This window comes from Herpailurus yagouaroundi, unplaced genomic scaffold, assembly GCF_014898765.1.
Source record: "Herpailurus yagouaroundi ecotype Mexico unplaced genomic scaffold, PumYag 29, whole genome shotgun sequence".
Lineage (NCBI taxonomy): Eukaryota > Metazoa > Chordata > Mammalia > Carnivora > Felidae > Herpailurus > Herpailurus yagouaroundi.
Genome location: NW_024412377.1, coordinates 70772753 through 70783579, shown reverse-complemented (window position 1 = coordinate 70783579; position 10827 = coordinate 70772753). Strand labels below are relative to the sequence as shown.

Below are 10827 nucleotides of genomic sequence, written 5' to 3'. Positions count from 1 at the left end.
CTTCTTTAGAGAAGTGTCTATTCATGTTTTCTGCCCATTTCTTCACTGGGTTATTTGCTTTTCGGGTGTGGAGTTTGGTGAGCTCTTTATAGATTTTGGATACTAGCCCTTTGTCTGATATGTCATTTGCAAATATCTTTTCCCATTCCGTTGGTTGCCTTTTAGTTTTGTTGGTTGTTTCCTTTGCTGTGCAGAAGCTTTTTATCTTCATAAGGTCCCAGTAATTCACTTTTGCTTTTAATTCCCTTGCCTTTGGGGATGTGTCGAGTAAGAGATTACTACGGCTGAGGTCAGAGAGGTCTTTTCCTGCTTTCTCCTCTAGGGTTTTGATGGTTTCCTGTCTCACATTCAGGTCCTTTATCCATTTTGAGTTTATTTTTGTGAATGGTGTGAGAAAGTGGTCTAGTTTCAACCTTCTGCATGTTGCTGTCCAGTTCTCCCAGCACCATTTGTTAAAGAGACTGTCTTTTTTCCATTGGATGCTCTTTCCTGCTTTGTCAAAGATGAGTTGGCCATACGTTTGTGGGTCTAGTTCTGGGGTTTCTATTCTATTCCATTGGTCTATGTGTCTGTTTTTGTGCCAATACCATGCTGTCTTGATGATGACAGCTTTGTAGTAGAGGCTAAAGTCTGGGATTGTGATGCCTCCTGCTTTGGTCTTCTTCTTCAAAATTACTTTGGCTATTCGGGGCCTTTTGTGGTTCCATATGAATTTTAGGATTGCTTGTTCTAGTTTCGAGAAGAATGCTGGTGCAATTTTGATTGGGATTGCATTGAATGTGTAGATAGCTTTGGGTAGTATTGACATTTTGACAATATTTATTCTTCCAATCCATGAGCAGGGAATGTCTTTCCATTTCTTTAAATCTTATTCAATTACCTTCATAAGCTTTCTATAGTTTTCAGCATACAGATCCTTTACATCTTTGGTTAGATTTATTCCTAGGTATTTTATGCTTCTTGGTGCAATTGTGAATGGGATCAGTTTCTTTATTTGTCTTTCTGTTGCTTCATTGTTAGTGTATAAGAATGCAACTGATTTTTGTACATTGATTTTGTATGCTGCGACTTTGCTGAATTCATGTATCAGTTCTAGCAGACTTTTGGTGGAGTCTATCGGATTTTCCATGTATAATAGTATGTCATCTGCAAAAAGCGAAAGCTTGACTTCCTCTTTGTCAATTTTGATGCCTTTGATTTCCTTTTGTTGTCTGATTGCTGATGCTAGAACTTCCAGCACTATGTTAAACAACAGCGGTGAGAGTGGGCATCTCTGTCGTGTTCCTGATCTCAGGGAAAAAGCTCTCAGTTTTTCCCCATTGAGGATGATGTTAGCTGTGGGCTTTTCATAAATGGCTTTTATGATCTTTAAGTATGTCCCTTCTATCCCGGCTTTCTCAAGGGTTTTTATTAAGAAAGGGTGCTGGGTTTTGTCAAAGGCCTTTTCTGCATTGATTGACAGGATCATATGGTTCTTCTCTTTTTTTTTTTTTGTTAATGTGATGTATCACGTTGATTGATTTGCGAATGTTGAACCAGCCCTGCATCCCAGGAATGAATCCCACTTGATCATGGTGAATAATTCTTTTTATATGCCGTTGAATTCGATTTGCTAGTATCTTATTGAGAATTTTGGCATCCATATTCATCAGGGATATTGGCCTGTAGTTCTCTTTTTTTACTGGGTCTCTGTCTGGTTTAGGAATCAAAGTAATACTGGCTTCATAGAATGAGTCTGGAAGTTTTCCTTCCCTTTCTATTTCTTGGAATAGCTTGAGAAGGATAGGTATTATCTCTGCTTTAAACGTCTGGTAGAACTCCCCTGGGAAGCCATCTGGTCCTGGACTCTTATTTGTTGGGAGATTTTTGATAACCGATTCAATTTCTTCGCTGGTTATGGGTCTGTTCAAGCTTTCTATTTCCTCCTGATTGAGTTTTGGAAGAGTGTGGGTGTTCAGGAATTTGTCCATTTCTTCCAGGTTGTCCAGTTTGTTGGCATATAATTTTTCATAGTATTCCCTGATAATTGTTTGTATCTTTGAGGGATTGGTTGTAATCATTCCATTTTCATTCATGAGTTTATCTATTTGGGTCATCTCCCTTTTCTTTTTGAGAAGCCTGGCTAGAGGTTTGTCAATTTTGTTTATTTTTTCAAAAAACCAACTCTTGGTTTCGTTGATCTGCTCTACAGTTTTTTTAGATTCTATATTGTTGATTTCTGCTCTGATCTGTATTATTTCTCTTCTTCTGCTGGGTTTAGGCTGCCTTTGCTGTTCTGCTTCTAGTTCCTTTAGGTGTGCTGTTAGATTTTGTATTTGGGATTTTTCTTGTTATTTGAGATAGGCCTGGATTGCAATGTATTTTCCTTTCAGGACTGCCTTCGCTGCGTCCCAAAGCGTTTGGATTGTTGTATTTTCATTTTCGTTTGTTTCCATATATTTTTTAATTTCTTCTCTAATTGCCTGGTTGACCCACTCATTCGTTAGTAGGGTGTTCTTTAACCTCCATGCTTTGGGAGGTTTTCCAGACTTTTTTCTGTGGTTGATTTCAAGCTTCATAGCATTGTGGTCTGAAAGTATGCATGGTATGATTTCAATTCTTGTCAACTTATGAAGGGCTGTTTTGGACCCAGTATATGATCTATCTTGGAGAATGTTCCATGTGCACTCGAGAAAAAGGATATTCTGTTGCTTTGGGATGCAGAGTTCTAAATATATCTGTCAAGTCCATCTGATCCAATGTCTCATTCAGGACCCTTGTTTCTTTATTGACCGTGTGTCTAGATGATCTATCCATTTCTGTAAATGGGGTGTTAAGGTCCCCTGCAATTACCACATTCTTCTCAATAAGGTTGCTTATGTTTATGAGTAATTGTTTTATATATTTGGGGGCTCCGGTATTTGGTGCATAGACATTTATAATTGTTAGCTCTTCCTGATAGATAGACCCTGTCACTATTATATAATGCCCTTCTTCATCTCTTGTTACAGCCTTTAATTTAAAGTCTAGTTTGTCTGATATAAGTATGGCTACTCCAGCTTTCTTTTGGCTTCCAGTCGCATGATAAATATTTCTCCATCCCCTCACTCTCAATCTAAACGTGTCCTCAGGTCTAAAATGAGTCTCTTGTAGACAGCAAATAGATGGGTCTTGTTTTTTTATCCATTCTGATACCCTATGTCTTTTGGTTGGCGCATTTAATCCATTTACATTCAGTGATATTATAGAAAGATATGGGTTTAGAGTCATTGTGATGTCTGTATGTTTTATGCTTGTAGTGATGTTTCTGGTACTTTGTCTCACAGGGTCCCCCTTAGGATCTCTTGTAGGGCTGGTTTAGTTTTGACAAATTCCTTCAGTTTTTGTTTGTTTGGGAAGACCTTTATCTCTCCTTCTATTCTAAATGACAGACTTGCTGGATAAAGGAAACTCGGCTGCATATTTTTTCTGTCTGGCACACTGAAAATCTCGTGCCAATTCTTTCTGGCCTGCCAAGTTTCAAAAGAGAGATCAGTCACGAGTCTTATAGGTCTCCCTTTATATGTGAGGGCACGTTTACCCCTTGCTGCTTTCAGAATTTTCTCTTTATCCTTGTATTTTGCCAGTTTCACTATGATATGTCATGCAGAAGATCGATTCAAGTTACGTCTGAAGGGAGTTCTCTGTGCCTCTTGGATTTCAATGCCTTTTTCCTTCCCCAGTTCAGGGAAGTTCTCAGCTATAATTTCTTCAAGTACCCCTTCAGCACCTTTCCCTCTCTCTTCCTCCTCTGGGATACCAATTATGCGTATATTACTTCTTTTTAGTGTATCACTTAGTTCTCTAATTTTCCCCTCATACTCCTGGATTTTTCATCTCTCTTTCTCTCAGCTTCCTCTTTTTCCATAACTTTATCATCTAGTTCACCTATTCTCTCCTCTGCCTCTTCAATCTGAGCCATGGTGGTTTCCATTTTGGTTTGCATTTTGTTTAAAGCGTTTTTCAGCTCCTCGTGACTGTTCCTTAGTCCCTTGATCTCTGTAGCAAGAGATTCTCTGCTGTCAGCTATACTGTTTTCAAGCCCAGCGATTAATTTTATGACTATTATTCTAAATTCACTTTCTGTTATATTATTTAAATCCTCTTTGATCAGCTCATTAGCTGTTGTTATTTCCTGGAGATTCTTGTGAGGGGAATTCTTCCGCTTGGTCATTTTGGATAGTCCCTGGCGTGGTGAGGACCTGCAGGGCACTTCCCCTGTGCTGTGGTGTATAACAGGAGTTGGTGGGCGGAGCCGCTGTCAGACCTGATGTCTGCCCCCAGCCCACCGCTGGGGCCACAGTCAGACTGGTGTGTGCCTTCTCTTCCCCTCTCCAGGGGGCGGGATTCACTGTGGGGTGGGGTGGCCTGTCTGGGCTACTTGCACACTGCTAGGCTTGTGATGCTGGGGATCTGGCGTCTTAGCTGGGGTGGGTAGGCAAGGTGCACGGGGGCAGGAGGGGCAGGCTTAGCTTGCTTCTCCTTAGGTGATCTACTTCAGGAGGGGTCCTGTGGCAGCAGGAGGGAGTCAGATCCGCTGCCGGAGGTTTGGCTCCGCAGAAGCGCAGAGTTGGGTGTTTGTGAGGAGCGAGCAAGTTCCCTGGCAGGAACTGGTTCTCCTTGGGATTTTGGCTGGGGGATGGGTGGGGGAGATGGCGCTGGCGAGCGCCTTTGTTTCCCACCAAACTGAGCTCTGTCGTCAGGGGGCTCAGAAGCTCTCCTTCCCTTTGTCCTCCAGCCTTCCCGCTTTCTGAGCAGAGCTGTTAACTTATGACCTCCCAGACGCTAAGTCGCGCTCGCTGTTGGAACACAGTCCGTCAGGCCCCTCTGCTTTTTTGCAAGCCAGACTCGGGGGCTCTGCTTGGCCGGTGAGCCACCCCTCAGCCCCGGCTCCCTCCCGCCGGTCCGTGAAGCGCGCACCGCCTCGCCGCCCTTCCTACCTTCTTCCGTGGGCCTCTCGTCTGCACTTGGCTCCGGCGACTCAGTTCTGCTAATCCTCTGGCGGTTTTCTGGGTTATTTAGGCAGGTGTAGGTGGAATCTAAGTGATCAGCAGGACGCGCGGTGAGCCCAGCGTCCTCCTACGCCGCCATCTTATCCCTCCAGTACTGTAGCATTTTAAAAGTCATGGTAGTACCTGGTGTAGATCTAAATTTTAATGATAGATGAGTGTCTTAAACCCTAATGCTAACAACTTCAGCTGAGATACATATCCCTCTAGACCCTATGTATTTTATAAAGCCTATGGGTCATGTAGACAGGAAATTATTTTCCTTCATTCTTCCATACTTTTTCCTGCATTTACAAGATGTAAGAAAAGCTGCACAGTATTTTTGAAATCAGATGAAATCAAGTCTTTAGTAAATTTGTGGCAATGCAAAGTGATAATTAAAACAGATGGAAAATTTAACTGGATTTTCTGTAATTGCTTTTTTCATCTTCAAAAATGTAGCATAGGTTTTTGCTACAGTCATTTACTTCAAATACATTCACTCAAAACTGCATTTCTTAACACAATGCTGGGCATATGGCAAGCAGTTTTTTAAGTTTCTTGAGTGGATAGGTGAGAAACCAGAAAATTTTTGAAGAACTGGAAAGGTTCATATGTTTTCAGAGATTTGAGTTTCTTATCATACACATATAAATACACACACACACACACACACACACACACACACACACACAATGTGAACCAAACAGTTCTAATTCACCATTAGACTCTTATTTGAAGCTACTTTTGGCAAATATGTAATACAAATTCACCAGACACATCTTTCCTGGTTTAGATTCCCTTTGTATAAAGGTAGAAAAATCCTCAGGTTCTTGGAAAAGATATGCTCTGGCAAAATAATGCCCAAAGTTGTATTTTGGCTTTATCTAACCATTTAATTCATAAACATTCATGGATTTCATTCATATTGACATGATATAACATTTAATATTAACAGGAAATTAATTTCTATTTTAAGAGGTTTATTCACATATGCTTAATTTATGCCATTAGCAATTGCTACAAAATATATACCAAACATTTAGCTTATTATCATTTGATTCTATTAAGATGTTTTTGTAGTTCAATAATTAGGTATCACTTAATCTGAGATAATTTTTGAGAACAAATTAAAGACTGAAATATGATGACTTACTTAGCTTCATAGTCTCAATATTTTGGGTATAAATATTTATGGGGAAATAGAACTTAAAACAAAATCTTCTCCCAACCCAGAAATCCTCTCCTGTAAGATAGTGAAGGAATAAAACACAGAATTAAATCACAATGTGATGTGCATTACAGGCAATTAGGAAAGAGATTTTAAGGACAGAAAGAAATCTCATCCCTCAGCCAAGCAGATATAACCCATTACATATGTTTTCAAGATAAACAGTAACCAGTTCTCCAGTAAGAGGCCTTGATGGTACCATTTCCACAAATAATTCATCTTAATTTTATTTGGTAATTGGGGTGACCATCTGTGTTAGCTAATTAGCTTTATCCAAAGGAAAAACAAACTTCTATCTTTATGACAGAAGGTAGTTGTGCAAGTTGGAGTGATTTGCCCATTGAAGTTAGGCTCTTAATCTCCCATGGAAAGTGAGTGTTATCTCCTTTTGCTTTTTATGGCAGTATAACTGACATATAATATTCCATTAGTTATAGGTGTACAACATAATGATTTGATATTTGTATATATTGCAAAATGATCTCCATTATATGTCTAGTTCACAGCTGAAATCATACAAGAAGAGCTTGGTTTCTTTTATTTGTGATGAGGACTCTTAAGATTTACTATCTTAACAACTTTAAAATATGTAATATAATATTATTAACTATAGTCACCATGACGTACATTATATCTCCAAGGCATATCCTTTTAACAACTGCAAGTCTGTGTGCTTTTTGACCCACTTCACCCATTTCAATCCCACCCATCCCAACCATTAATCTGTTCTTTGCATCTATGAGTTAGCTTTCTTTCTTTCTTTTTTCTTTTCTTTTCTTTTTTTAAGATTCCACATAAAGTGAGATCGTAGGGTATTTGTCTTAATCTGCCTGACATTTCACGTTGCACATGCCATTAAGGTCCATCCTCAAAGTTGTCAAGATTTCATTATTTTTTATGACTGAATAGCATTACACACACACACACACACACACACACACACACACACACTTTCTTTATCCATTTCTGGATGCTATGTCTGTCTCTTGATGTTCACATTTCAAAGCATTATCTCCTAAGTATTTAAAGACATTCCTGGGAGGTAAAGCCAACAAAACTAGCTGAGAGAGACCTAACTAGTTTTATAAAGGATGTAGATACACTTCAAAGAAGTAAGAATGTTCTCAACAATTACAAGGTTTCTTTTTTAAAAAATTTTTTTTAATGTTTATTTATTTTTGAGACAGAGAGAGACAGAGCATGAACAGGGGAGGGCCAGAGAGAGAGGAAGACACAGAATCTGAAGCAGGCTCCAGGTTCTGAGCTGCCAGCACAGAGCCTGACGTGGGGCTCTAGCCTAGGAACCTTGAGATCATGACCTGAGCCGAAGTCGGACGCTTAACCGACTGAGCCACCCAGGCGCCCCAATTACAAGGTTTCTAAGGCAAATGTTCTGGGAAAGGGAAATCTCTTCCCACATCTTTAAGAGGAAGAATTAAGCCTCTTATTTAAAATTTTTATTTGTTTCTACAGCATGTTTTGCTTTCTTTGAACCAGCAGACAAGTCCAATATTAAGATTTGTTTCGCTATGTGGAGGGCTGTTCACTATAATTAAATAACCCTGTTGAAAAAATATTCACCATTCTTTTTTGCCTCCCACGTAATTCAAAAGTTTTAGAAGGGGAAGGTGGAGATGGGGTTGACGTTAATATGCTCCAGGCAAAGAATGTGGTTCAACCAATGTACAGGATACAATTCCTTAAAAAGTCGGCTACAGGAACACACCCTCGAATAGTGACTAATAACACCTATCATACTGTTACAGATCACCTAGTGATCTTTGTTTAGCTCACATTAGTCATTTTCCACTAAATTCTTTTGGTGAAGAACGCTTCTGAAACAACCGTTGCTGGAAGAACAAACCAATTTGGGTCTTTGAACATTCCAGACTCTGGAAGAGATAAGGTCGTCTTATTATAGGGGACCACTGCAGGTCCTGCTGTACGCTTAACAGTATCCATCACAATTCCAGCACTGAGTGCCTAACTCTTTTTTTTTTTTTTTTAAGACAGTCTCAGGCACTGGGAATTAATGAGAAAGATTTCAGTTCCTGCTTTAGCTGAAATCCATTCCCAAAGTATCAATATTACAACTGATGCAACTAAAATGTACAGGAAAAGGTGACTGATTCTGAGAGCGAGAGGTGCACATTGAGGGGTACGAGATCCGCGGCCCCAAAGCAGCTTCGGTTCCTGGAGATTTCAACTCCCGAGATCGCCCAGCACCCCGCGGGCACACTTAACATTTTAATCACGCCTCCGCCCCCACCCTCCGAATTCCTTTCCGGCTAACGACCCGCCGGGTAGTCCCTTCCAGGCGGCCTCAGCTTATCACCCCCGGCCCGGCCACTTCCCGGTCGCGGCCAGGCGAGCCTCCCAAAGTTTCCTGTGACGCCGCCGTCCGCCTCCGGCCCCATCCCGCCCTCACTCCCACCCCCGCAGCCCTCGACTCCGGGTAGAGAGGAGCGGATCACAGGAACGAGGAGGGGAACGCGAACAGGAGGACCTCGGGACCCCACCCGAGCCGGGGACCAGGCCCAGAGGGCAGCAGCCAAAGCTCCACGCTTCCCTTTGCCGCGCCCGCAGGCCCGCGCCCGCGCGCGCCCACCCGGCCTGGACCCTGAAACCCACCCCTCGGGGTCCAGGGCCAATCGGCCGCGCCCCGCCTCCTGGGAGGTGGGGGAGGAGGGGGTTGGGGGCCGGGCGGCAGCGCCCGCCTTCGGCTCGTGCCCATTGGCTGGGGCCTCGAGGGTGCCCGAAGACCGGAGTGCAGTTTGATTGGCCGCAGAGGCTCGTGACAGCGGCGCCCATTGGCTGTGGTGGTCCCCGTGACGCGGGGTGGCGACTGGCTCCCGGGTCTGAGGGGCTCCTGCTTGTCAGGTTCTAGGTAGGTGAGTTTCGCGCCGCCGGCGGCTGGCGCTGTTGCCCGGGGCAACGCCGAGGGACGGGGGACTAGGAGGAGAGGCCTGCGGAGATAGGGGGCAACACCCCCTGCCCGCAGGGGGGCGCCTGGGACTCAGCCCTGGCCGGCGGCGGCTGCGCCGAAGGCTCTTCCTCCGCCCTCGGCCACCCCCACTCCCGCCCCAGCCTTCAGGGTCTCCCGCCCGTCCTCCACCCGCAACGGAGCATTCCTGGTTGGGGCTCGGGCCGCGCTGCACCCCCCGGGTCGGCGAGGCCGGCCCCTCCCACCAGCCCGGGACTGGAGGCTGAGGGGGCGGGTGCCGGCGCGAAAGGGCTGAGGCGGGCTCAGCGGCCCCGCCCCATCGCCGGGGTCGGTGGGCTGCGGGGTGTGGGGCGGTGTTTGCGGGGCTGTGGGCACCACCCATCATGCCCACACCCCCTTCTCTCCGAGCGCTCCTTTCCTGGCGCGGCCCTCCGGCTGGGGCGACCACCCCCAACCCCTAGGTGTTCCCTCAGTCCCATCCTACCTCTGGGGCCCTGCAGTCCCCCTTGACCCGCGGAGCCCGTCCGCAGCCCGTCTTCTGTGCCTCAACTTCCCCACCTCCCCCTTTTATCTCCCACCTTCGATCACTGCTCCTGTCTTGGCCAGAGGTGACCCCCTAGACATAGTCAAGAGTTAAATTGTTAAGTGTGAAGCTAATGCAGCCGGGGCAATTTCTGCTCTGTACTCTCTTTGCCATTTAGGGTTGAGGAGGTGTTTGGAGGCACCTCTCGGTCAGCCTCAGAGTCTTTAGTATCAACTTTCTGAAACGCTAACTGGGTTGGTGTTGGTAGAGCCGGGCCGGTACGTCGTGCACAAATTGATTTAATTGTGAAGTTGTCGTTTTTTACTTTGTACATTTGTGATCTTGATATTTAGTGCCGTGCAGTCCCAAGTCCAGTAGTTTATTAAGGCTGGTAGCCTTTCATTTTCGTTTGCCTTATGGTTAAGAAAAAAAAGTCTTAATCTTTTTAATTTGTAAAAAGCTGCATATATTCATAATGGTCTTACTGTTACTTTGGAATAAACCGCTCTAAAGGTGCAGTAGTACCATTTTCCTTTCTCCAGGCATTTTAAGATAAAACAGTTTCTCCAGTAGAGTAGTCACCGTGTATAAAAGTGTTGAGGAAAAATTAATAAGAAAAAAACCCCAAAACTATTTTAGTGATTAAAGACTAGAAAACACTTTTTAACTTATGGAATGGGAATAGGATTTTAAAAAAAAACCTTGCAAAATGTAATTACTTCGCGAGTTTAGTGTAGTCTTGGTATACCTTTATGGTCTTGAGAAAGAAATATTCACCAAGAACCACACGTTTGTCAGAATGCAAAGGAAAGCTGAATGTAATCTTTTGGGATCCAGGAATCATTTTTGCTACTATTCTTGAACCAAGGGAACTATATATACTTCCAAAGGTGTTGTGAATGTATTCAGAGTATATGAACGTACTTGGAAACCTTTTCCCTCTTTTCTTCCCAGATAGACCTTTGGTCAAGATCTGTTTCCCTTCTGCACTGATGGTCAGCAGCATTTAATATATACCATATAAAATTATTTAGGGTCCAGTTAATGCAGCTTCTGCACTACTTGAAAGGTTGATGTCAGTAGTTTGGAAGTAAGAATTCACACTTTTGGTAGAGAAATCACT

At 43.6% G+C, this 10827-nt stretch overlaps 1 protein-coding gene across 2 annotated transcripts in view; it reads left to right on the top strand.

The window, feature by feature from the left end:
* Window positions 1–8892: 8892 nt before the first annotated feature.
* The window catches only part of FER (FER tyrosine kinase), a 437513-nt gene continuing 435578 nt past the window's right edge, over window positions 8893–10827 (top strand). For both annotated transcript variants that reach the window (XM_040447039.1, XM_040447033.1), the window contains exon 1: window positions 8893–9124. The gene's annotated coding sequence lies outside the window, so the exon portion shown is untranslated. The remainder of the gene's footprint in view (window positions 9125–10827) is intronic.